Consider the following 26,660-nt stretch of genomic DNA (forward strand, 5'->3'; position numbering starts at 1 on the left):
AAATGAATCTATTTTAATGCAACAGGGAAGCCTGCTATCGAAAGGTTTTCTATCCAGAATGATGGTATTTAACTCAAAGATTCATTTTTCAATGTAAACAGCCCATGTTCTTATGTGAAACTGAATTTGTTTGAAGTGATTTATCACTCAAAATCAAGTGACCTCCGATTTCTTATGTATAATTTTTTTACCTGCTAAAGTTAGCTCAGTTAAGAGTAAAACTGCCTTCCAATGTCTTACCAGCTATAAGTTAAGACAGGAACTTGATCTATTTTTACCTTTAAGCACTGAAAATAACTAACCTTAATGTGACTAACAATATTCAATTCATACATTTAACTACTTTGAGCTAGTACTGGCCACCTGCGTAATTCAAATTACCAAGGCTAATTGGGGCCTATAATCAAATCTTCTTCTGATAATACATTGTCTTCCACATTTGCTTCAAGTCTTTATAGCATCCAAGTGGAACCTGACTTTTAGCCAAAGTTCCACGCAAATGACCAGGGCCAAAACACAATCTGAAGAGGCAACAGCATTAGTCAGGACATAGAGTCTGGTCCTGGCTTTTCCTGTGAGAGCTGTATGACCCACTGTGGGTAAGACTCATTAAGAATCAAGTGTATTTATGTGCATAATGAAGGAGTTGGACCAGGTTGATCTGCGACCCTTCCAGCTGTAATTCTCCATGACGACATTGTGGGTACAGATAGGACAGAGCATTCTCAAATTGTTGTAATCCATGGTTTTATTGAGAATTTGCAAGATTAGCATAGCCAGCTGGTCCTAAAGTAAGCATTTATGCATAATTGTTTTTATTTCCTTTAATGACGTGTTGTTAAATACATACAGCATGCTAACACATGAATGCTAAAACATTCTATGATCTTGGTAAAAATAAATCCATACTTAGGAAGGCATTTTATGTAACACATATAAATTAGTTGGACTTCCAGGTAAAGATGGCAGAATGGAAATGTGATCATACTTCCACGTCCTCCTAAAATTTCATTAAACTTTGTGAGTCCTTAACACATTAAGAGAACGGGAAAGAACAGAATGGTGTCATGATTTTGGATGCTGTAAATCTATGGACAAGAGGCAAAGGACTGTACAGACCAAGGAAAATATTAAATTTAAGGGGTAAAGAACAAAAGCCAAAAGTTAATCTGACTTGCAACACAGACTCTCTAGAAATGGGGCTGGATGAATGAAATTGAGATTGAATAGATCAGAAAGACCCATGAGAGATTTTCTGAAATATGATACTGAAGGATCTGATTATCTTGGCAAAATATTTACTCAATCAGTGGAGAGTTTGGGAGTTCTTTAGGGCTGAAAAGATGAAAAACAATGCAAAGGGAAAAAAAAAAAAAACCTAGGGGTGCCTGGGTGGCTCAGTCCGTTAAACTTCTGTCTTAGGCTCAGGCCATGGTCTCAGGGTCCTAGGATCAAGCCCCAAGTCAGGCTTCCTGCTCATCAGGGAGTCTGCTTCTCCCTCTCCCTCTGCCCCTCCTGCCCAGCCCCTGCTCCTGCTCTCTCTCTTTCAAATCAATAAAATTCTAAAAAAAAAAAAAAAACCTAGAAAATTAATAACTCTAGGGCTAATAAAATATTTCAAGGAAAGAATGATTATCATAGCTCACTTAGAGTAAGACTTTCAAAAATACTTGTATAATCATACCAATATAAACACTGAATATATTGACCTAATAAAATCACATGATAATCACATGGGGAAAATGGGAAGTGTACCAGCATACTGGGGGCGGGATAATACAAGAGAACTAAATCCTTATTATTCATACAGGGAAGGCAATAGTTAATGCTTAAATCTGAAAATATAACAAGTCACAAACTAAACATAATTTCTGGAGATATGGTTAAAAACACCATAATCAGCTAAAATAGTTGAAAGTAGTTGAAGCAAATGGAAGCAAGGAGAGAAACCTTGTAGAATTATTTAATTTTTTTTACTCCTATTGAAGAACTATTTGATCCTTCAAATTATGAAGATGTATACATTTGATAAAACATTAAAATGAATGAATGAATAAAATAGACTAATTCTAATATATTTAAAATACTCCCAGGTAGGGACGCCTGGGTGGCTCAGTTGGTTGGGCATCTGCCTTTGGCTCAGGTCATGATCTCAGGGTCCTGGGATCTAGTCCCACATAAGGCTCTTTACTCAGCCAGGAGCCTGCTTCTCTCTCTGCCTGTCACTCCCCCTGCTGTGTGCTCTCTCTCTCTCTGACAAACAAATAAATAAAAGCTTTTAAAAAAATACTCCCAGGTATATAAAATAGTATCTTAAATCAAATGCATAATATGCTAGATTATGTCTCATAAATACATTCTTTATAGGTAAAGCCTTTCCAATTTGTCTCTACCTATGTATTTATCTTTCTCCAAAAAAAAAATGAAAACCAACATAACAAAAGGTGGCATGTTTTTTTTCTTCTGACTTTGTGAAAATAACAGAAACAGCTATTCATTCATTTATTAATGGCTGACTATGTGTTCTATTAAACATTATAAAGTAAAAACACACACAAAAGAAACCCAATCCTTGGCTTTTGACCGTTGAAGCAGCTGGTTGGCCCAGGTGGCTGATGTAATTTACTTTTAACCTCTAGAAGGAAAAACTAGGACCAAACACAGAGAAAACTGTTGATAACAGAGGTCAAAATGATGAAGACGAAGCGGGATGGTTATTGGCTCATAATCAGAGATGAACTAGCAGTGACATCGGGGAGTACAAAAGAGAGTAATTTGTTCCTGAGCTGTGTGGAAAGGTGAAGGTAGCTGGTTACTTAGACATTTTCAGTTCACTTTCCTTATTTAGAATAATTCTGCCCCTTTTAGGACATTCAACCCCCAAAGACCACTGATTTAGAAGTCACATAATCTCAGGTTTTATTTCCATATTTTTATTTCTCCATTTCTAGAAGAGTAGCTCTGATTTATGTATCCCTTGATCTCATGAGTCACAAAGAAACAGTCTGGTGCAAATTCAAAGCAGTAGACAACAGATTTTGGTATTGAAGGCATCTCCACTCTTCCAAGCTGCTACTTGCTAAAGCAAATAATGCCAGAAATCAATTTGAGAGACTGCTGATGACAATTAACAAACCCAAGCCAAAATAATCTAATTTTATTCTCAGCCAAGACAAACTCATTATTGACTATGAGAGACCTGCTTCCTCCTAAACTGTGGTACCTTGTGGGGAAAAGGAAGGGAAATGTCTGAGGTTGTTTCAAAACAACAACGATGACCCGGAAGGGATAGTCAATGAGTTCAAATCAAATCCAAGGAAAGCTGGTGGACTGGGTGGGAAAATGGTAATATATTCTTTAAAAACTTGGCTTTAACACACTTAAGTACTGCTTACATTCCAATCTGCCAGTAGTCTTTTTACTTGGAAAAAACGAACCCTTATAAAAGAAACTAAGAAGACTCAGCAAATAAATATCAAATCGGACTGAGTTTGAGAAATTCCAAGCAGAGTTCTAAGAATACTTTACTTATATATGACTGAGAATTCTGAAAATTATGGGATGGCAGTCTTTTTGTGGTCAGGGTTCCCAATGCAAGTAACATAATGAACACATTTATAATTAGGTAAGAATTGGGAATTACTGAATTTGGATAAAACTAAAACTCAACACACAATTTTCTTCCTAAGGAGTTGATAAAAAATTTTTTTGTTGTTGATAATACTTTCCAGGGGCGCCTGGGTGGTGCAGTCGGTTAAGCGTCTGACTCTTGGTTTCAGCTCAGGTCATGATCTCAGGGTCTTGAGATCGAGCCCCGCATTAGGCTCTCTGCTCAGCATGGAGTCTGCATGAGACGCTCTCTTCCTCTCCCTCTGCCCCTCCCCTCTGCTCTCTCTCTCTCAAATAAATAAATAAATCTTGTAAAAAAAAAATACTTTCCAAATGGTGGAAACTTAAGACACTTGTTTTTTTTAATAGTTAAGTGCTCTTGGTGCTATAATCTTCAATTCTGATCATCTAAATGTTCACAGTAAAAAATATGTCTGAAAAGGAACTCAGGCATTTGAATATGACATCATTGACAAAATGGGTTTGTACTGAAACCAACTGAGTTGGTATATTACCCTTTAACAAACAATTCAATGTAAGCTAGCTGAAGAATCCAGAATTAATTTAGCTAAATACTTCCTTCACTGATGACATAATTTTCATATGGCTAGGAGAAAAATCAAAGGGTTACATAAATGTCAAAATACTGATCCACACTTTTTTTAAGAGGAAAAAAAAAGAGGAAGAGAAAAAAACAACTTATATTTTTGATAAGAAATTTCAGTATAAAATTCTGTAACTTTTTTTTAATCTAGAGATTTATAGATTTTTTTTTTAACATATCCTAAATCCACACAGAAAATAGTGAGCTCACACTCTCTCCCTAATCTTCGAGTATAGGGAAGGTTTTATTCCCTCTCTATCATCCCTCCTCAAAGGAAAATGATTCTCAGTCCTTTAGGGCCTTGAACTACATAGCTCACCTTCTCCAATATGTTCAGGGAGATAACACTGAATGGGCTATGTTATGGACTGAATATTTGTGTCCCCCAAAATTCATATGTTGAAGCCCCAACACCTAATAGTATGGTGTTTGGAGATGAAACCTTTGGGGGGCAACTAGGATTAGATTAGGTCATAAGGGTGGGATGGGACTAAGTAGCCTTATAAGAAAAGCGAGAGTGAGAGATATTTCTCTCTCTCCACTGGCACATACCAAGGAAAGACCACTCCAGGACATAGCAATTAGGAGGCCATCTGCAAGCCGCAAAGAGAGTCCTCACCAGAATCTGACTCTACTGGAACCCTAACCTTGAATTTCCAGCCTCCAAAACTGTGAGAAAATAAATTTCTGTTGTTTCAGCCAACCAGTCTATGGTGTTTGGTTATGGTAGCCCAAACTAATGTAGGTTATAAATATTAGAGCATTTTAAAGCTAGAAAGGTACACAGAGATGACTCAATCCAAGGGTTAAAAACTGGTGGCCTTTTGAATTAGCCTGCAGACTTGTTTTATAGGTGTGCATAGAATTAAAAAATACTTTAGGGATGATAACTATAATTTTACAGAAGCCCCATTACTGTCAATTGCCTCACTCCTGCCCTAATAACACATTTGTGTAGCTTGCTTCATACCTGTGTCTCTGATTTCTGTTGACTCTCTCCTTTTATACAAGAGGAAACTAAATTTCAGAGATGTAAGGTGACTTGCCCAAGTTGAAGCAAGTAATTAAAATGAAAAATGGGTCTAGAATCCAGATCTCTTGATACCCTATCTGGCCTTCTGCTATGTAAGCTAAGGCTTAGCTAACTACACATTAGTTATGCTAGTTAACGACAGCACCAGGACATGAGACTAACAAATAATTTGATTACTGAAGCATGAATGCCAGAGGAAAATATCAAGCAAAAAAGGAGAAAGAGTCATTTATATTCCATTTTATCTATTCTTCTGCCCAGATGGATTAATTCTGAAGAAGTACATAGTAACTTTGAAGGTGAAATACCATCATTCTGGAAGTAAAGAGGCAAAGCAAAAATTTCATACTATCCTCCTTGAGCTAATTCTGTTAATATTCATTTCAAATTGAATTTAAAGCCGTTTTTGGTAGACAAATATGATAACAGAGATGACAGCAAAGGAAATAACAGAAAAAGGAAAAATAGTTATGGAAATTCTATCGTTTAATATTGTATTAGAAGAATGAATGCATCTATTAAAATGTCTATATTTTAATTTAATTACATTATGTAATTAAATTTATAGGAAATATTAAAAATTATTTAAGATTTTATTTATTTATTTGAGAGAGTTGAGAGAGAGAGAGAGAGCACAAGCAGGGGGAAGAGCAGAGGGAAAGGGACAAGCAGACTCTTTGCTGAGCACGGAGCCTGATGTGGAGCTCAATCGCATGACCCTGAGATCATGACCTGACTTGAAATCAAGAGTCAGATTCTCAACTGTCTGAGCCACTCAGGGACCCCTAAAAGTTATTTAAATATTAATGAAGTATTGTAGTTAAAATCCCCCAAAGTTTGCCTTTCAGAAACATCTTATAATATGCCACCCATCTCCTTCTGATATTTCTTCTCCTCACAATATCTTATTGATACGTAATCAGTAAAAGAAAAATTGGAGAAAAACTAGGCGTTGTTATATCTTTTTTGCAAATCTTGCAAAGATCTGAAAAAGGCAAGTAGTGATAGCTAAGGCAGGGAATTATACCATTTCAGAGAAGAGGAAACTAAGGTTCAAAAAAGCTCAACCTCAAGTCCAGCAGAGTCAACCACAAATCCATGTTTTCTGCATTCTGGTCCATATTACATATGTTGAGATGTCTCTGAGGACATTGTTTCATTAAAAATGGTCATAGACTTCAGTGTGTTTTTATAATTTTTAGTATTGATTACCTAAGCTTAAAAAATGTAATGGTTACTTAGTTATATTTTAAGCCCATATTTTCTCCATATTACTGGATTTCACATTAAGATTTCTATATTACAAGTGAGTTACTTATTCACTGCCTTATTCATTATTTCAATAAAAATATCTCAGATGCCACCTGCCTTGGGAGCTTGTATGCATTTGTGAATATGGAGTTGGAGGGTTGTGGAAAGAATAGAAACCTTAGTGTGGAAAAAATCTCACCATCTAGACAGGACCTCACAGTAGAGTAGGAGAGGTGTTGTCATATGCACATGTGAAAAGAGTACATGGTGCATGACCTGTTTTCCTAGAAGTTCATGGTGCCCTGGAGGGGACTGAAGGTTTTAGCAAGTGTTGAAGGTTACTACAATAGCCTATAGGTGAACATCCTCCTCTAAAATGTAGGTCTGGAGTAAATAAAAGGGCAGATTAAGGCCAGAGTCCTGTCTGTAGCATCCTGCTATCTCTGTCTGACTGCCCTCCTTCAGTGAGAGCCTATTTTGAATCCATCTACCCCCCGCCATGGCTGTCTTCCTTGGAAGTATGGTGGCTTAAAGTTCCCTGTAATCTCTCTAAAACTTCACCTCCTTTTCCTCTGCTTTGATACCTTATCACTGACTCCCCTTTTCTTTAATTTAACTCTCAGGACATTTTTAGATAAGCTGGTTTTTCTAAGTCCCAACACTAAGCCCTACCAGGCCTTTCTTTTCAAATGCAACCTATCAGAGTCCTAGTCCCCTCCCTGTCAGTGGCTCACTCTACCTCTGGACTGAGTGGTGGCTGAGATCTCCTGGAGGTAGCTCCTTCCCAGGACCATGAATGATGCATACAATTTTGCCTGATAATATGGGGAAGGATGACATCCTATAGAGAGGGAATGGCATGGCTAATCAGCCTTCCTTAGGCTAAAACCTAAGGTTTATGTGGGAAATAAGGCTATAAAAACAAGCGCACACAAAATCATAGAAGACCCTAGATGCCCTATTAAGGGCTTTGGTCTCTACAGGTAATGAGGTGTGGAATTTGTTTTGTTGTTTTCAGCAGAGGAATATGTATTTTAGGATATCTGATGAATGTCCATAAGTAAAAGCCTTCTTTGTAAACAGCTGCAGGCACTCAGAGAACCCACAAATCCATACATTTATAACCAAGGACACCGATATAAATGATTCACAAAAGTTGACAACCAAATTGTGGTACTTGGAAAAGTAAAGTTACTAGAGCCACGTTGAAATCGTCACTCAATGAGCAAGTATTCATAAAGCTCCTTCCAAATGTGAGATGCTGTGTTTGGCACTGAAGGGATCCTGAGTACAAGATGGCTTAATGGGTCTACAACAACTTCTGATCACTCCTGCTTCCCTTGAACCTCCAGGTGGTGACAAGTAATACCAGAAGTAGATTAGAGGAGGTCACTGATGGTGCCAGTAGGGCTGCTTACCTGAGAGTCATTTTCCTGAATACACTCCCCTTGCTTCCTGTGAGGGTATCTTTCATAAACCATTAACAGCCTCACTATTGTTTAAGATATCGTTTCCTCAAATTAATTTGCCATATTCATCTCCAGTCTTCAATATACATATTTTTTGTATGTGTAGTAAGTTTATATCTAAATCATCTACTGTCTACAAATTAAATCAGCCCTTAATCATCACCAAGAATGCTTTTGCAGATGCTATTATATGAGATTGAAAGGTCTGTTCTATTTTGAATAATTTTATAAAACAAGAGAAAAAGAAATAAGGTTCTTAATAGAGCCTTGGATACAATATATATATATATTTATCCCCCTCCCCCCCCGCCCCAGGGAACATGTCCGTGAGGAAATTTCAGTGGGAATCTCAGAATTTCTTTTAGGAAAAAAATGACTAAAGAGTCTTCTATCCCACAAAAGAAGTTTGCTTTACTTGTTCTCAAATATTGGAAAGAGGCACGTCTCAGGACTGGTGCCTGAGGGCATCACCATGAATAAGGGAATATGTCAGGGCAAAGGCACGAGAGAATAAATGGAGAAATATTTTGCTCTAAAATGTGAATAAGTGGTAGGATTAAAATGCACACTTACAAGGGGACGTTAGAAACACAGGGTAAAGCCTTACTCTCTATTTGAAATGTTCTAACAGGTGTGAATAAGAGTGAGCGGCAGAGTAAATTATCATCACAGCTCTTCCCACAGTTATTATTACATGAGCTATTGCAATTTCATCCCTATGATGTGTCTCATCACACAACTCTTAACATTTGGGGATGGAAGATTAGAGAGGGGGGTATTGGTATTGGTCATGCATTATCCTCAAAAGAGAGACTTAGAAGGCCCTCAAAGTTAGACTGTCCATTTTCTCCAAATACCTTTTTCAAACAGAACACTCTCCAGTGGTTTTATTTAAAGTCTGTCCAGATGGTCTCAAAACTGGCAACCAGTAATGGGAAAGAGAGCCCTGAACATACTCAACAACTAAGACATTGAGGGCCCAATATTTTACTACGTGCTTGATGAAATCATTATCTAATACTTATAACAGTCCTGTACATGAGATAATATAGTCGTTGTTTGTAGATAAAACTAAAGCTCAGAAAAGCCTATCCTTTTCCCCCAAATCACAAAACTAGTAAATGGAGATGCTGGAATGTATACCGATGGCCACCAAACTTCACAGGATACGGTCACTGCAGTTATACTTAGATGCTTCCAAATGGGGAAAGAGGTATTTTTGAAGCATAACAACATCTGAAGATGTTTAATTGTAAAATATCAATTTTATTATTTTTCCTTCTTTTCACGTATTTTCTTTAAGGTTGAATTTTCTTAATACCTATTAAAATCTTTTCCTGGGCATTTACCAAATTTTTCATTTAATGAATCATATACATACAATGTCATTAATCTGTTTTGACAAATATAATTATAAGCTATGTTTCCTATGAGCACCTAGTACATTTTCAAGCCAAGCACAGCAACGTCTGCTACCAAAGAGTAAAATTATGTGTGTGGTGTGTGCACGTGTGTGTGTGTATTTCTCTTAACTAGGAAGAAAGGTGTTTGATAGTACTTTAGTTTGAATAGTAGGCATTGACACTGTATCAGTTTATCTATTGATGCCTACAAACCACACAAAACAAAGGCTTACAACTACGGGTTGTCTGGGCAATTCTCCTGGTGTTGCCTGGGCTCACTCATGGGACAGCATTAAGCTGGAAGATTAGCTGGAGGCTGGGCTGAGCTGTACAGAGGGAATAGCTGGGCTTCTTTTCCATGTGGTGTTACACCTGAAAGAGTGCAAGACTTCCTCAAAGGATGACAGCAGCTATCCAATAGGGCAATCTCTAATGGGCAAGCACTTGCAAAATCTATGCTTGTGTCATCTTAACTAACATCCTATTGGTCAAAACAAGTCACACAGGCAAGCACAGAGTCAATGTTGGAGGGGCTACACCAAGGACATGGATAGTAGGCTATGAGACAGATTCATCAGGAGCTATTAAAATAACACTCCACCATAGATACCTTTTTGGACTTGAAGATAGTTATCCTTTGGAAGGGAGAGTGAGCAGCCTTGTTGTTCAAGCTCCTAAAGGGATGTTATCAGATACTTGGTGTTTAAGGATTTAAGGGGAAAAGACGTCTAATTTTTAAGGTTGATTCTTAAAGAGAGAAGTGGGGGCAGGAGTTCTAGCCCATTTATTGGTGGATCATAGAATCAGTCCTGAAAGAACACATGAGGGCACGTATAGACCCAAGGGGATATGTCTGAGAAATAAAAGTACTGAGCAAAATTGGTAACCTGTGACAGGGTACCCTTGGCCAGAGTTCACACTATGGGTATAGAACTGTCTTCAGATGAAGAACCCGGGTGGCCCAGTGATACCCAGTGAAAATTAACACTACAGGACCACTACAACAGACTAGCCTTCAGCAGCAACTCCCTGTATCACTGAGTAGCCATGCCTGTAGGGTACTTTATGGATGCTCATTCTTACCCTCTTAGATGTGCATGGCAGACAACTACACCTATGATTTTCAGGAAAGAATAAGATAAGGCAAAGGGGCAAAAAAGCATAGTATGAGCTAAACATTACAGAGCATTTACTTTGTGCCAGGTACTAGTCTATACACTCCACAGCTGCATTCTATTATCATTCCTACTGTATAGAGAAAGAAATAGAAGCAAAAACAAAAAAACAAAAAGTTAATTAACTTTTCAAATCCAAGGAGCTGTATGTAGCAGAGGTAGGACTCAGAGCCAGGAAGTCTCACTCCAGAGTGTGGGCTCTGAACAATTGGTTATTCTGCCTTCATAGAGGATCAATTAATTAGAAAAATTAATGGTGTGACTATATTTACAACTCTTTGGAAAGTTCATGCTGATTTTAAAAAGCATTCATGCATTAGGAATTATCTATTAGTATGCTTTAATCTTAACCATACTTCTGGTCCCTCCCAGATCCCTGTGTCTATACAAAGATATCTGTTTTTTTTTCTTTCTCAATAGTAAATGGGAATTTCTTATACTTTTCATCCTGTCTTAAGATACTTTTAGGAGAATATATAGATGTTATATCTTTACAAAAGAAATCCCTTATTCTTACTGAAGTATTCCTACTGTGATTACATAATTTTCTTCCTTGTAAAGTAAATATCAATCATACGATGTTGGTTATTTTGTAATACAACTTTGATGAGCCATTCTGATCCTCAGCCCAGCAGCATCTAAATGTCCATCCACATTTCAATGTAAGAGTTGATGGCAACTGGCTTATTTTTTATTGCTCTGGCGCCAGCAAAATAAAACCCTCCATAAGAACATGAAGCTTCTAAAAAGCATTAAGGTTTGTGGTTTTTCTTAAAAAGCATAAATATTTGAGGTCTGAAACTCATTCATGATTACTCCTTTCACAAACCATTAAAAACTCAATCACTCCAAATAAATCTATTAAAGATACTTACAGTGGGTGCTTACTAAATTTTTTTTATTTGGTTGTTTACTTTGCCATTTCCTTGCTAGGCTGCAGTAGTCCCTTGCTCTTCTTTTTATTTAACAGTTATTTCCAATCTCTCATAACATCTGCTTGAAGCCTCACTGTTAATTTTAGACAAAATGAAAATGCATTCAGAATATTCCCTTTTGATTAGATGATCAAGTTGCAGAAATAAATGGCTGTTCAGATACCAAGAGGGACCTGAAATTCAAATTTCAATAAAAAAATAGGACTGAGTTTATGAGCTATTTTTTGAAAAATGTGGTTCCACCTTGATTCTATATTTCATAACTACAAAAAAATGCATGATTACTATAGATTTCATAATATGTTATATAACCACAAAGGCAACTGCTAAACAACCCAGTCACAGGTGATGATGGAACCTGTATGCACAACTCTTAACTTGAGGCTATTTCCTATCTGCCAGATGTATCTGTCTTATTTTATTTATATATATTATACACAAATATATTTATTTATAATTTTAGATATATACCTATAAGCATACATATTCTATATAGAGAGAGAATACAAAATACATAAATATTTATATAAATATAAAAATTGCTTGGAGATCTATAACAGAAAGAATCGAAATGTACCAATATGTTGTCTTTATACTGCTTAGCAGAGGATTTGAGTAAATGAGTATTAAAGAAAAATCTATCCAATTGGTGAAACCATGAATATAAGTTATTGGCTCTTTTCAACAGTGGGCCTACAGGTAATTTAACCAGTTTCCTTTCCTTCTTAAAAAAGGGACTTTTAAAATGGAAAGCGTCATGCATTGCGCATTTACCAGAATTAAGATAGCAAGAATAAAGAATTCTTTCCTGACAGCATTATTATATTCGTGCATTCAACATCCAAGATCGATGAGGTTGTGGGGATGCAAAGGCAAATCAGATGCTACTCTAGCCCTTAAGAAACTCATAATATCATGGGAAACACAAATATATAAACAAATAACTATAATGTTATGTAATAAAATCTTTCAGTGGAGGTATGCACATAGCTGTCTGGAAGCAGAGGGGAGAGAGATGTTGGCTCTGCCTCCAAGGCCAGCCTTGTAGTTACAAGCAGGATTACTGTGAGAGCGAGGAGCATCAGATACCAGACCCAGGTGGAAGACTGTGAAAGCAGGCCATATAGCTGTAAGATTACCTTTTTCTAATAGTATGTGACACAGAGATTGATTTAAATGTGCTGTATTCTTTTCTGTTATAGCCACAGCCTACTAGTTCTCCTAAAATATACCTCTTTTTCAACCATGTGTAGAGTTTCCTGAGATATGTAAATAAGGATTATGAAAGATTTGAAGGGAAGCTTCTATATGGTTGAAGCATCTATTATATTCAGCAGAGTAGGTATAAGATTCTTTTATTCATATGTATTTATTTACAAGTCTTTATCTAGAAAAATGAAAAGGATAAATCCAGGTCAAATTCTTACTAGTAAAGGATTCAAAGAGTGCCGGGCATGAAAACAAACAAAAAACCCAATTTATACAGGATGTGAGGCGATCTGGAAGAATAACTCTTCACCCGTATGATTCTGTTAGGGAAATCCATGCCATCATCCGGGATAGGACAGAGTCAACAGAGACATTCCAACTTTAAGGAACAGGAGTATGGTTGGTTAGGTCAGTTAAGGATACGCAGGGAGGCTGGGATGCATGGACCACTGTCTGTACCTGTACACTTGGCCTCGCAGAGAACTGGAACAAAGGTTCATTATTGATCAGAAGCCAACAGTAACAGGAATGGTCTCACAGTACATCTGGTAACTGATGCATCTTGCTAAACTCTCAGATGAGGCCACCTATTTTTCCTGAAGTTAGCGTATCATCATACTCATTGCTCAGTTTCTTTCTGACTGTTTTGCTTACTATCCACATCTCTACTTACTCCTGACTTCTTTCCAACACTGCATATCTGTCTTTAAAAAAATTGAAAATCTGAGTCAAATAGTCACTGACTAATACAGGACATCTCAACTGAGCAGATTTCCATAACTAGGCCAACTTAAAGGGTACCCAGTCTCTTTTATGGCTAACTCAACATTTCTACTCTATTGGAATAATCCCTGGAGGGGACACCAATTCTAGCAGATGTTAAACAGAGTTTATTCTGCCATCAAAAAAGCTAGTGAAGATGCATACCAAATCTACCTGTTAGGAAGTCATAATGTATATTTACATATTGAAGCCTCTATGATGTTCAAAAAGAAAACCAGTTTAACAATGATTAAAAGTAATTTACTTTAAAGATAAGACTTTATTTTTTTTTTTCTGAACACTTTTTAGCCCTCTGCATATTTAAAAACATTCCCACAACAAGCTTAAACTTAACTCTAGTTTGGGAAGCGCTGGTCTGGTCAGCCTCAAGCGGAACTCTGCTATCCAATCCATGAGTTGTGGGTTGAATGTCAGGGACACATGATACATACTCAGCAGTCTGTGTCAGGAACCATGGTGAACATTTGCCTCAGGAGAGGGCTGCAGTCAAGAGAGGCATTTTGAATTTCGTAGATCCCAATCTAGGTAAACCCCATAAACCCTGAGACAATAATTTCAAAAACAAGACTGCTTAGATTCCCTAAGTCTGAGAAGACTGTTTCTCAACCCATGAGCTGGGTCAGGTTCTAGAAGGACCAACAAAACTAAACTGATTCTGAATGGGAAGGGAAACAAATTCCCTCCATAAAAAGCGAGACATTAAACGTGAAAACCTGTGGACTTTCACAATCAATCATGGTTCATCTCAGGCAAACTACTGGCCTATTAACTTCCATTTGGATTATGCAGGCAGATGAAAAAAGTAAGGGAGAGCAGAATGTTTATTCTGTCCTGACTGGAGCGCAGAATCCATCTTTCCTTTAGAATTATATAATTTTTTTCTCTTCTTTCCTTTCCCTTTTTAAGGTAAAGTGTTCCTTTTGAAAAAGAATAAATAATACAACCATTTAGTGTCTTGTGGCTTTAGGGAGGCTCAAAATAAAACTATCAATATTATTAAAAGTCTATCCTTAAATCTTTTAATTGGCAAATTTATCTCTAGGCTTTCCCACCTCCTAATTGTCTTCGCTACCTGTAGGTCTTCTCTTTACCTCCCATGTGCTCAGTGTCCTCATGCTCAAGTTTGACCCAGAGCCCCAGGCTACATTTTATCTATTTCCTAAACTCTATCAAGACTTATCCAGTGTCTCCTTCTATGAGAACTCTATTTTCTCTTTAGTTGGAAATTATCCCTCATATAAATGTTTGCTAAAGTTGTAACTCACTCTGCTTATGCACAGACAGTTGGGTAGTCTTTAATTTTACCAACAAATAATCTGAAGCTTTAGTGGCCAGCACTTGCCTGAGTTCTCAGAATATTGTGTGTATCTTGGTGAAAATACAGTACTTCATTTGAGGGTGATAAAAAAAATTCTATCAAATGTATGACTTTAATGTTCCATGTTAAACATAACTTGCTAATTACAAAAGTTATTAAATGACACCCCAAACTCATACCATGTTTTATCAATTGACCCTCCAATGTTAGAGTTCCTCAGGGCTTGCTCTTAAGTCTTCATCTCTTCTCACTTGACATTCTCCCATCTCTCAGATCAGCGGATCTCATCCAATCCCAAAGATTCAATTACCAATATTGAGACTAATGGTTACCAGGCTTGAATCTGCAACTCAGACCTTTCCATTCAGCTCTCATTCTCCACTAGACATCTCTGCTATTTTTTCAGAATCTTCAAACTTGACATTTCCGAAGTCCTATTAATGATCTTTTCTCCGTTCTGCTCCACTCTAGGGACTAACTCAGGGGCATCAATGCTGCCATTGCTCAAGCTGGAAACCTGAGTGTTTTCCTGGGTACTTCTCTCCATTTTACAACCCCCAGCCACTAAATCTTGGATATTCTTGGGTATTAAAATACCTCTTCAGCACCTCCTTTTCTCTCCATCTCCACTGGTATGTCAATAATCAAAGCCACTATCAAGTCTTCATTGGATTATGAAAACAGTCTCTTAGATGGTTTCTCTTAAACCAGTCTCTCCCCACAAAAATTTCCTTCCCCACATTGCTGCCAGAGTGATCTTTTTAGGACCTAAATCTAATCATGCCACTCTCCAACCTAACACTCTAATATGTTTCTATTGCTTTCATCATAAAATCCAGGTACACTGGCTTACAGACTTCCATATGATCCTTCTTCCCTCCCCACTGATGTAGCTTTACTTTAGGCCACTCTCTAACTCTATTACTGGCCATAATTTAGCTACTAGTTCTATTTCAATTATTCCAATGCCCTGAACAATTTCCTTACAGATAGATTTACATATACCATTTCTTTTGTTGGAAATAAACAACTCTTCTTGACCAATCAAGTTCCTTTCATCTGGCATCAATTTTACTAAACTCATTCATTTTATTCTGAACTTTTCCTTTATAGCACTTAATCAGAATAGTAATTATTTTTATTTATAAGCATTTGTCTAGTACATAACTTCACCATTAAGTTAAGAGATACACAGGGGTACTATTCCATATACCCTGTTCTCCATTCTATCCTTAGTACCTTGGAGCATAGCAAGTTATCAAAATACTTCTTTTTAAAAATAATTATGAGAAACACCTACTACTTAAAAGATCTTTTCAGTGGCACATGATAGCAATAGCACTCTTTCCAACCCCTAGTTATGGGCTTCATAGTAGAAGTATGAAAAACTTAGTCTAGCAAATTAAGATTAACAATTACCATACCTTATGATTTATCTGGGAGTTAGTGGAAAAGATAGATATTTTTAAAAAGACATTTCTCCCTCCTAATCTCTGGTAGTTCTTTTGATGTTATGACTTTAGCATATAATAGTTCTCATTGGCTGGTTATTGAGCAGGATTCTGATAAAGTATGGACTCATTTAAAAAAATGAGAGAGATGGGACGCCTGGGTGGTTCAGTTGGTTAAGCGACAGCCTTCGGCTCAGGTCATGATCCTGGAGTCCCGGGATCGAGTCCCACATCGGGCTCCCTGCTCAGCAGGGAGTCTGCTTCTCCCTCTGACCCTCCCCCTCTCGTGCTCTCTCTATCTCATTCTCTCTCTCAAATAAATAAATAAAATCTTTAAAAAAAAAATGAGAGAGAACAGAAATTTGAAATAACTATCACAAGTAACTACCTGGGTATTCAAGAGTCAAAGAAAAATGGTCTCAATAAAATGTTAAACACAGCAGGCAGGAGAAATAACCTACTTTGAAACAGTAACTGGAAGCAGAGTTTGCAATAACTATAAGTGGGTCAGACAGCTTTGCCCTCCTGGCATAAGTTTTTAAGGAAATTGAAAAGTTCATGAATTAAAGATAGACCTTTCTAAAATATTACAAATCTATAGCTATCACCTGGCACATTATTTAACAAATTGCTAAGGATTTTCATGAACTTTGCACATGCCAGGCATGATTCTTATAAACAGCATTGGGGTACTATGTCCCAGCTGGCTTTAATCAGCTGAAATGGAATGTAATCAGCATCACAAATTAGTAATATTCCTTTTCATGATCATCTTGTTCCATAAAGAAATGACAAATGGGTAAAAATGCTGTTTAAAAAAACCCACAAAATAATGTCTCCATAGGGAACATAAGTTCGTTTGATTTGAAGATTCCCATGATTGCTTATACATGATTTCCCAAAGCAATAGACTTGAACGGACGCTTCTGAAGCCATTTTTCATTTTGATCATAGAGTCAAATAAAGGGTTTTGCCAGAGGACAAAATGTATCAGCAACCTTATCTAAATTTATCCCAGTCTGTGGAAATAGTTCACACACACACATACACACACACACACACGCACATTCAGGAAATTACCATCTTAGATGGCCAGAAAAATATTATTTCATAATTATTTTATGTTATTGATTTTTCAAAACTTTCAGATTTATTATCACTTTTTAAAACCTCAAGAAAAGTAAAGAACAATATCCTGTAGCCAGGGATAAACTATCCATATGCACAAATTACTAAACTTTCAAGACAATAGGAATAAAAAATGCAGCGTGTAGGTTTCAGTGCCTCGACCTTGACCGTGATTAAGTTAAACTTTTGTGCTCCACCACACCCCAAGCAAAACTGGAAAGAAGAAAAAAAAAAAAGAAAGAAAAAAAAGCTGCATTCTTAGAGATAGGACAAGAAACTGTTCTACACAGCTCATGAAATACTACTACTGTTTCAGATAGACACTTTGATTTAATGTGCATTGCAGACAATTCAAAAATTATGACTGAGCCCTTATGTGACACACATACTCGCCACAAAGCTTGAATTACTCATTTGTTTATCTCATAAAGCATAGGCTGGTGCAACATAAGGACATTCCTAGCACACTCCATGGAGACATAATGTGTAACTGTTTAAAATGATAAAAGGCTCACAAAATGGATTGAACACTGCGTATCGAAGGCATATGATTAACCGCACTCAGAAAATCAAAAACTAAAGAAAACGCACCAAAAAAAACATGAGTCTGAACATCTGGCCTTGCAGTTATGGATATTGTCATTAGGCATTCAGTGGCAAACAATTGCTTCTTAGTTACTAAATCATGTTTGGCTCTTGACAACACCTTGTGTAACCTGAATCTAGATAGTCTACTGGTGACATTTTAATCATATCTTTTGTTGAGCGTCTACATCAATTGGATATCCATGAAATTTTGCATGTAGTTTTTTTTCACAATATTTTTCCTCACATGAGAGCCTTTAAGATGGGTCAAATGCCTCCATATGGACTTTTCCACATTGGTGAATTAACACAAACAAAATGATTAATGGTCCAATTCAAGTGCAGCTACTGTGAAACTCTGGTCTAGAGTCCCCCTAGTAATGCTACATTTTTTGAAAATGAATCCCCTACAATTTAACAACAAAAAGAACAAATAACTCAATTAAAAAATGGGCAAAGGACTTGAATAGACATTCCTCCAAAGACACACAAATGGCCAACAAGCATATGAAAAGCTGTTCAACATCGCTAGTGATCAGGGAAATACAAATCAAAACCAGAATGAGTTATCACCTGACATTCATTAGGATGGTCACTGTCTAAACCTCCCAACCCCCTCCCCCCCCAAAAAATAAAGCCAAGGGTTGGCAAGGGTATGGAGAAATAGGAAACCCTCACACACTGTTGGTGGGGTATAAAATGGTGCAGCCACTATGGAAAAACGCATGGTGATTCCTCAGAAAATTAAATATACGATTACTATATGATTCAGCAATCCTGCTTCTGGACATATATTCAAAAGAATTGAAAACAGAATCTCAAAGAGATACTTGCACACCCATACTCATTGCAGAATCATTCCCAACAGCCTGAATGTGGAAACAAACTCAATGGCCCTTGATAGATGAATAAAGAAAATGTGGCATATGCATACACTGGAATATTATTCAGCTTTATAAAAGAAGAAAATCCTGTTATATGTTACAGCTGGATAAACTTTAAGGACGCTATGCTAAGTGAAATACGTCAGTCACAAAAAGACATAGCATGATTTCACTTATATGAGGTATTTAAAGTAGTCAAATTTAGGAACAGAAGGAATGTTAGGGACTGAGCGAAGGGGGGAAAGGGGAATTGTTTATGGGCCTGATGTTTCAGATTGGCAAGACAAAAAGGTTCTAGAGATCTGTTGTACAGCAATGGACAAATAATTAACAACTCTCTACTGTACACGTAAAAATAGTTGAAATGGTAAATTCTATGTTATATGTTTTTTGCCACAATGAAAAAAGGCACTGGAAATAAAGGTAAAGAAGATAAAGGAAGGTGCACGAGCCCGAGAAGCAGCTGACAGCACCCCAGCCTTACACAGACATAAAGGGGCAGGTTCTCCTTCCTGCTCCCCATACCACACCAAGCAACTCAGAACACTTCATCAAGGCGGAGCACAGGGGTTAACTAAATTAAAAGAAAAAAAAAAGAATATGTCTTGTCAAGATGTCTTTTCTTAAACTGTTTCTTACTCTTTTCCTTTCTATTACGTATTTATTTTGCATCAGCTGAATTGCTCACATCCTAAATTTCTCTCCTAATCTCACAAACTATCTAGTACATGGGATCTCCATGTCCCCTCCTTCCCCCTGCTCTAGCCTAGATTGGCTGTTCTCTAGGTCTAATGCACTGGCATTTTTCTTTGTCTTTATTTAATTGCTCTTCTTGGTCACAGTCACTATTTTTGTGATTCCATATTCATTCTCTCTCTTTTTCTCTTTTTAAATTTTTATCTCTTACTTTGATTGAGCAATCCCTAAGTAGCATTGATTCTTTTTTTTTTTTTTAGAGTTCCTTTTTTTTTTTTTTTTTTTTAAGATTTTATTTATTTGCGAGAGAGAGAATGAGAGACAGAGAGCATGAGAGGGAGGAGGGTCAGAGGGAGAAGCAGACTCCCTCCTGAGCAGGGAGCCCGATGCGGGACTCGATCCCGGGACTCCAGGATCATGACCTGAGCCGAAGGCAGTCGCTTAACCAACTGAGCCACCCAGGCGCCCGAGTAGCATTGATTCTTACATCCAGTTATTTTCCTAAATTAATTTTCATCTTTCTGAGGCACATCTTCTAATTCTTTCAGAGAGGTCTATGTCTAGAAAGCATTATATGTTTTTGTATGTCTGGTATTTTTTTAAGTTTTATTTTCTCCCACATATGAGCAGGATAGTGTGGGTTTGGCATAAAATTCTACCGTAACAAGTTGTTTTCCCTTAGCTCCCTGAGGATACAGCTTCATTAAATTCATGTAGCTAGAATGCTTAATCAAAAAACCAATATCAAAATCTGATTTGTTCTCAGTGTGCTTCCTCAATTAACTCCTGCTGGTAGTAGATTCTTCCATTCACTGAGTTTTCTTCCTTGCTTTGGTAATGGTGGCTTTCCTTAAATATCTGCTGACTAATAATTATTTGCATTTGTTTGTAGTTGAGATTTTCTATTGCACTATTTGATGTGTCAAAATACACCACGTGTCTGAGGGTGGGGGGTAGGGAGGGCAAGAAATAACCACTGTGGCTTGTTTTCATGTCCATTTTCAGGAGGGAGTAGGGGGCTGAATATGTAGTCAAAAAAGACCCTGGGGTTCGTCTCTGAATGGGGTACTCCCTCTTCCACTTGGGAATCACCAATTTTTCTTTTCCATCTAAGCTACTAAATATCAGGCTCCATCTGATAACATGTATCTCCATCACTGCTGCTTGACCCAAGCTGAAGTAGGGGGATACACGAGGGTCAACTTGCTTCTGTTTTGTTGGTAACTACCCATTCTTTCATTTGCCCTTAGACCATCTTCATGCTCCTTCTGCTCTTTATGGCCACCTCTTTGAGACTTGCCACATCCTTGCCTTTGTAGTGGTTAACTCCAATGTAATAATTAAAGAAATATGATTTTTTCCAACTTGTGATGTTTCTTTCCTCCACATGAATTAAGTTTTCCACCAGCTATAACACTCCTGGTCTGTCTCTTCTCATTCATTGTCCCTCCCATGGAGGGCAGGAAATTGATTGGAGTATTTGGAATAATATGGGTATACAAAATACAGCACCTTCCTTTTTATCTCATTGAAAATTGAGCCTGCATGCAGAAATCATGAGGTCTCCTCTGCTCATTCATACTATGGATGTTATAGTGGCAGTAACCACATCTTTAGAAGTGGGAAGGCCTGTCCCAGTCTGGTGTTGCCACGACTAGCTGGTAAGTCTGTTTCATTCTCATATTTGGAAGCTCATTTGTCCCTAGATATAAACCACATTCTCCAATATCAGCTTGACAAGCAAAACATTTAACTACCTGTGCCTTAACCCATTGTCTGTCTTCTCAATTCATTCAGAACTCAAGGAGGAAATGAAACACCATTTATTAGGCCATCTCAAAACCCAACGTGTATATTTGAGACCACTGCTGCCATCACCTATTGAATCCTTTATGTTAGCAATTTCTGGTCCATCAAGGACTCAATATATTTCAAAAGAATGAAGTTATGCATTAAATTATCTTTTCTATAATTTCTAAGGATATACTATAGGATATATTTGTACACTATACAAGCTATAGTATAGTATAGGATTTGTGCACTATAGTATGTGTTCAGCCTAACATCTGGAAACATACCCCTTATTGTAAAACAAATAAATAGATATATATATAGTCTAGTCCAGAGGTTCTCAATTAAGAGTGGTTGTTCTCCTCTCAGTAGAATTTAAAAATGAGAAGCATTGTGGTTGTTGCGATGACTAGGTGGTATTTGGTACCTAGGGGCAGAAAAGCTAAACATCCTGCATTGCCCAGGGCAATCCTTTACAACAGAGTCATCCTGCCCAAAATACCAATAGTGCCAATGTTGGGAACCAAAAGTTCTAACAGCCTAACACTTTGGTTATTTAGATAACTCTCCTCTGAATTCCTTCTAAAACCTTTACGCCCCTTACACATGAGTTTCAAAATATATTTCATCTAAAACCCGGAATTTTAAAGTGAAATCTGAATTTCCCTTAAACTATGCAATATGGAGAACAGATTTCAGATTTGTACCTATTTGATGGAAAGAAAACTCTGGACGTAAGAGCACAATTCAAGATAAAATATCTATAATAAAGGAAGTGATTTCATATTGACCATAAACCATAATAATACCATATATATAGATAGATATAGATATGATGCATATCTCCAATGTACCAGACACTGAACTAGTAAGTTTCTATATCAAAACAATTCTATGATGTACTTATTAGATCTTTACCATAGAGAAAAGAAAAGTAGGGTATCAGAATATCAGGCAACCTGCCAAATATCACCTAGTTAGTAAGTGGAGAAACCGGGATAAAATCCCAGACCTGTCTGATATTTTAAAAGAAGAAAAAAACCTTATTCTCTTCTCTCTAGTCAATTGCAGTCAATGCCTGGTGACATGGTTAAATTGAGGAGCAAAAAGAGAACTAAAGAGGGAGGTATGGGCAGAAAAGGAGACATGCATGTATGTAAGTGAGAAAAGTTTTCAATTAGCAATAATCGCGCCTCGGATAAACCTCATTGGCTAGGATACTGCCACTGCACAAAAGAGCATCCCTTTCTGCCTCTCCCAAAGCCACCAAAGTGAATAAAATCCTATGGCTGCTTCCTCCCATTGGTTGGTCCCTCTCCCAGAGTCACATCATGATAATCACTTGGCTCAAAATACTTTCCTTTATGACTCTCAATAAGAGACCAATTTATTAACAATAGCTGCCAGATAAATTTCCCCCAAGCCCCAAACCATAAGTGAAGAGCCTTTCTTTCTTTTTTTTTATTATATATTCGATTTAGAAATTAGGACATCCACTTTAACTCTGGGTCCCAATCCACCCCTTCACAGTCCTGTGCTTTTTTTCTCTGCTTCATCCACTCCCGTATGGCAAGAAATACTTTCTCTTGATATTCTTAGTTTTTCCTTTTCTCATAGAGTTCTGTAGAACATTAAAGAGCTTGTGCTTGTTTGCTCTTCTCTAGTTATTTTTGCATCTACCATAAACACACCTGCTTCAGTGATTTCTGGATGCACTGGCTGCTTGCCATCTGACAGGAACAGTTGTGCTTGTTTGTCTGAGCAGAAGGACTGCATTTCTAATGGCACAAGACTCCTACTGATGACACAGGTCTTAGAAAAAAAGTACCTGAAGTCAGGCTTTAATTTGTCTTCAAAAGATATTTATTCAGAAAAAAAGCTTATCCTTTGTCATTTTTTAAAAGAAAATTCAGGCTGGCACTTCCTTATGTTTCAGAGACATAGACTATAACTCCCTTGAGAGTGGAGACCTGTATCTACTATACATATTATCTTGTTGACTAAATAAAAGTAGTCAGTCGGGGACAGAATCATGAAAAAGGTAATTTCCTGATGCTAAGGGACCTTAATAAACTCCCTAAAAAACATTTCATCTCCCCAGACATGAGCTTTACTACCTTTTCTGTCCTCTTCCCTTCCCTCCATCAGCAAATGATCTCAGGATGTGCACTATACCTACAGACTCTGTAATTAAGGGAAGGATGAAGTCTTAGTATGCCAGACTGAAAAACCTCCCTCACAGCATTTCGCACCACATCCGGAGCAGATTCTTGGCTTTAATGAAGCAACATCAAATGTCATGTAAATTAATATTGTTAATTAAAAATATATGGGATTTTTAGTTTGCATTAACTTTTCTTACTTTATAATTCACAGGCACTATAAACATAAATATTTTCTTAGTTTTGAGGATTTAGATGTATTAAGTGGCATTAAAATTAAACTAATTTAAATCAATACTAGGTATGTACAGTGGCTTGTCTCCAAGATGTCATCATCAATTTCCTCTCTCCTTTTTCTGCAGCCATTTCCCCATTGAGAGTGGTTGGTCAGGCTTCCCATTCCCCAACCTTGAATCCACTGGTCTATAACTGTTTTGATCAACAGAATACAGTAGAAGTAACAATGTGTGATTTCTGAGGCCAGGTCATCAAGAACCTTGTAGTTTCCACATGGGTCCCTTGGAACACTTGGTCTGGGAGAAATTACCTGCCATGTAAAATGTCCAACTATTTTGAGACTGCTATAGTATGAGGAAGCCTAACTAGCCATTTGGATTGAATATTTGGAGAAAAAAATACCTGACTAGCCTCTTCTGTTCCAACCACTCTTGGCCAAGCTTTAAACATGTAACTAAAGAAGACTTCAGCAGTCCTATCAGCTGCCTGACTGCAACTGTCTGATGGATCCCAAGTGAAAAACACCAAGCTAAGAGAGCCAATCCCTAGAAGTATGAGAACTAATAACACTGCAGTGTTATTTTAATCCACTAAGTTTTGGGTTTGTTACATAGCATTATATAACCATAACAGTGGCCATAAGAATATATTTTTTCCTCTTTAAAATATGTTATAATAAGCCAACATGAAGGCTCTCGCAATGGCCAAATCGGGAACAATATGAGCAACAAAATAGTGATAGTAATGGATTATAATTCATTTAACAAAATAATTATCCATGATATAATATATACATATTATATATTAACATAATATTTATTTATATATGATCCATAATATAAATAGTTGAATAAACTGGTTGGTGGAGAAGAGACAATTCTTCCTATCAGTAGTATTCAAATGAATAAATATAGTAAGAATGATGGAAATAGAAAATTACCACTTGACAAATGTTACCTTTATGAATTTTGCTAATTAGAATCATTGATGGTTGCTAAAATTAATGGGTAAAAGAATGAGAAATGGGATATTTGTATAGTCTCAAAGTAAATTCCCACAAAACACTAGTTACAAGAGAAAAATAGCCACTTCACAGTGGAGAAGCCTGACAGATAGCACATTAACAAAGTGATCAAAATTAAGCTGTAAGACATGTTGATATCAGGCAACTCCTGATTTGACACCATTTTTGCCAAAAAGATATGAAGTCAACCTAAAGAAAAGCGTCAGACAAACACAACCTGAGAAACATACTACAAAATAAATGATGAGTGATCTTCACAATTGTCTGGGTCATGAGAGGGAAAAACTGAAGACTCAGTCCCTGATTGAGGGCAATGAAGGCAACATGACAACTAAATGCTAATCTCTGGAAAAACTAATCCTGGATTGACTCTTAGATGAGAAAAACAAAGCAAAACAAAAATCAAAATTCATGGGACAATTGGTGAAACCTGAATAAAGTCTGAAGATTACTAGTAGTACTATATCACTATACTTTCCTGGTTCAGATAATCACATTATTATTTATATGTAAGATGTTAACAACAGTGAAAGCTGGCTTACAAATAATCAGTGTAGTATTTTGCAACTTTTTTCAGGTCAAAAATTATCTTAAAAAGAAAATAAATATAAAGCTGATACATAAAAAAGACTGGAGCGGAGGAGGATTTGGTGTGACCTCAAAGATCTTCATTTTATTCTCAAAGAACAGACATTTAAATGGTTATTTATTTATGTAGAGAGCTTATGCGTGAGCAGGAGGGGAGGGATAGAGGAGAGCGAGAATACCAAGCAGGCTCCACTCTCAGCACAAAGCCTCACATGAGGCTCAATCTCAAGACGCTGAGAACACGACCTGGGTCGAAATCAAGAGTCTGGCGCTTAACCAACTCAGTAAATGATTATTTTAAAAGACATTTTAAAAATAATGGGGGACTTTTATGTAACGCAATGCTTCACTAAACAGATCAAAAAGAAGTTGACCCACGCAGTTGTGTGGTCTTCTGTCTGAGAACCTGACTTCATAATTGAATTGCCTGTCCTGTGGTCAGCTGGGTGCAGTTCTTCATGTTCCCAGCACAAGGAGTGAGGCCATGAAAAGAGCCGCTGTTACTGCAACTGATCTGCTGACAGTTTTCCACAAGTCTTGATTTTAGTTTGATACGCAGCCCATTTTGAAGGTAGAGCTAGAAGGGAAGGAAGTTTACATAGCACTACCTCTGGATTTTCAGATGCACAGGGTAGATTCTTGGCTGTCACGTGGATATGTAAAATCCTGCCACACTGGCCATAGCAGATTAGACCAAGAATTGAAAGGATGAAAATTAAACTTACTTGAGTTGAAGCGGAGTCAGGCAGATGCCATCAGATGGTGCCAGTGTAGCTTCCAAAGATAATAGAGTTTGGGGAGGAGGCAAGTCACTTTGTAGCTTTTCCTGCTTCAGCTCTTTATATTGCATCCTTGGCAGGCAGTTAAATTTCTTAACATCAGACATAACTATTAACTATAAACGGCCCCCAAATATTTAGAGTCACCTTGAGTATTTTGGATGACTTAATCTTCATGATTAACTGCTGCCCCGACACTTCAGTATTGGTAATTGAGAATTTTCTTTTACTGACTCAAAAAAGCAACATGCAACTTTCGAAAACCAACAACCTTTTAAATTTTGATAGAGACGGTTCCTAACTCACAATGATTTGACTTAACGATTTTTTTTTGCAACTTAACGAAGGTGGGAAAGCCATATGTATTCTGTAGAAACTGTACTTGGATTTTTGAAACTGGATCTTTTCCTGGGCTAGATATGCATACGATGCTCTATGGTGATGCTGGGCAGTAAGCCGCAGCCCCCAGTCATCCACACAATCATGAGGGCAAAGGACTGATCACTTATAACCATTCTCTACCATATAGCCATTGTGTTTTTTTAT

At 37.2% G+C, this 26,660-nt stretch overlaps 1 protein-coding gene and 1 pseudogene across 1 annotated transcript in view; both read right to left on the reverse strand.

Moving 5' to 3' along the window:
* THSD7B (thrombospondin type 1 domain containing 7B) overlaps window positions 1–26,660 on the reverse strand; it is an 870,666-nt gene that overhangs the window by 252,417 nt on the left and 591,589 nt on the right. The window lies entirely within an intron of this gene.
* LOC116637869 lies at window positions 22,347–22,562 on the reverse strand (annotated as a pseudogene).

This window comes from Phoca vitulina, unplaced genomic scaffold (genome assembly GCF_004348235.1).
Source record: "Phoca vitulina isolate PV1807 unplaced genomic scaffold, GSC_HSeal_1.0 scaffold1, whole genome shotgun sequence".
Lineage (NCBI taxonomy): Eukaryota > Metazoa > Chordata > Mammalia > Carnivora > Phocidae > Phoca > Phoca vitulina.